The following is a 2379-nucleotide window of genomic DNA, read 5'->3' as shown; positions in this document are numbered from 1 at the left end:
TGTCCTAAGATGATCCATTCCCAGGCCCTTCTGGAGCATGTGCCAGTTGGGTTCTACTGCATTATCATTTACAGTTCAGATCTTCATTTGCCTCCACTAACCCGACTTCACCTGGATGCAAAGTCTGAAGTGGAGCCAGGTAACTACTAGCTTTTCAGCTGCTTCTCGCTTACACTGTCTCCTTGTCTGCAGTCGTTTGGTTGTTCTGCGTTATGTTATTTTTTGTATTGGTACCTCAGCGTCTGCAGTTCCTCTACCAGGCACATCCTGTTCTAACCAAGACCGCCCCACTCTGTAAGATTTTAAATGAAGGGTGCAAGTAACCTGCCCTGCCGCCTTGCCCACTTCCAAAATGTCAGTGGCACAGAAAGAAGGCATTAGCTCATCCTCCTCTCTGGCCAAGAAGGACTTGTTACTGGATTGTTTCCATGTTGCTTGGCATGATATGCCATATTTGGTTCTTTTATTAGACTGGCATCTGACTTGCTTCCTCTCTGGTTCTGATGTTCTGGCTGACAGCAGGGCTCCAATCCAGCAGGTGTTATCGGAGAATGAGGCAGAAGATTAATTTCTCATCCCCAAAATGTGCTTCAGCCTCCTATCTCGCTCCATGGAAGAGATCAAACCCTGTTCCAGTCTGTACATGACACAAGTTTCATGGGAAAGGTTTCCTTCTGGCCTCCTTGTTGCTTCCTACCTTCAAATTGCAGGCGACGGTGCTAGTTTGTGCACCCATAAAAACACAGCTAGAAGACTAATGTCCACAAGGACCTGCCTCCTGCCATGACTGAAAATGTATCATATAGACACACCCTAATGATCAATTCCTACCCCTCTGCTCTGGAGGAAAGTGTAAACACACAGCAGGTCCCTAGAAGAAAAAGCACTCCCTAACTTCCCACTTGGCAGCCAGTTCCACCCTGGTACCTGCCAGCAAGATCCATTCCTTCACCACTTGATGCCATGTTTGCCTCAGTGGCACAGTTAATCTCCAAGCAGTCCCGTGTTCCTTCTGCTCAGGAAGGGAAATGTGGTTTGGAGCCCTGGCAGTTCCTGTGCAGCGTTCACGTGAGTTCCTGTTCCTGAGTTCAGCCAACTCCCTTCGCAAGACTTCGCCGTCGCCTTTTGCTCTCCACTCCCTTGCATTGTCAGATGGAAACCGAATTGCCCGTCTCCATGAGGCATCCACGTGACTCCAGTGAATAAATGGCAGGAGACCTGGGTCAGAATTTGATTGCACAGAACAGCAAATTCACACTTTTAAAAGTGGGCGTAGGGGCTGTTGCATCACAGGTGCAGTGGCATCCTACTTCCGGGGGCTGCTTATCTGTCTGAAAGCAGGTGTTTGCTGCTGCTTGCTTCCTGGCTCGTGAAGTCGGCTTTCCTTCTGAGAAGAGTCACAGTGACCTAATGAGGCTGGCCATCAGACAGCATGGGTAGTTCGTGATTGGCATGCTGTGACAAAAGATGGGCCTTTTTTACTAGTAACTTGGACAGAAGCAAGGGCTCTGTGCTTTTGGCCTGCTCCTGCAGGGCAAGGCCTTCAGAGCCATGCACATACTTCCCCCTTCGCTGCAGGGGAACGAAATGAATCAGCAGTTCCAAGTTCATGTGGTGACACTTGTGCATGTAGCACAAATGCCAGCTCCATGCCAAAGCAGTGCAGTTCAGTTCCCCTCATCGTGCTCTTAAAGTAAAGCCTTTTAGGAAGTGATTAGTGGGACAAAACTGAGAGATTACCAATCAAGCCATTCCTCTTAAGGCTCATCTTTCTAGCACGCTGCTTGGGGGCAGACCAGGGGACCAGTGCATGCAACTGCCGAGTTCTATTTTTGACTTTCTCTTTCTGGCTGTGACTGCTGATAAATCTCATAGCACCTGGGCCTCAGTTTCCCCACGTGCATCTGACTTCTCTGCCTCACTGTGAGACTGGCTTAATTCTTCCAAAGTGCTTGGAGCTCACTGGGCAAAAGGCATTGCAGTTTTTTTTGACCACTTGCATGTGAGCCGCAACCCTGAGGGAAATAGGAGAAAATAAGGTATTTAAAAAAAAAATTGTTACTTCAGTGTAGCCTCCTTTTTTGCCTTGTGGCTGTTTTGATCTCCCAGCCTGTTGTTTGCATTCCCCCACCCCCTTGTTAACTACTTAAATCCAATGAGAGATTTTTAAAACAGGGCCAATGAGGTGATCCTCCCCCTCTATGCAACACTGGTCAGGCCACAGCTGGAGTACTGTGTCCAGTTCTGTGCGCCCCATTTCAGGAGGGATGTGGACAACATTGAGAGGGTCCAGAGGAGGCCACCCGCATGATCCGGGGACAACAGGGCAGACCCTACAACGAGAGACTGCGGGACCTGAACCTGTTCAGCCTTCACAAG

This window comes from Gavialis gangeticus, unplaced genomic scaffold, assembly GCF_001723915.1.
Source record: "Gavialis gangeticus isolate Ggan-Ray unplaced genomic scaffold, GavGan_comp1, whole genome shotgun sequence".
Lineage (NCBI taxonomy): Eukaryota > Metazoa > Chordata > Crocodylia > Gavialidae > Gavialis > Gavialis gangeticus.
This window is presented reverse-complemented; position numbering follows the sequence as displayed.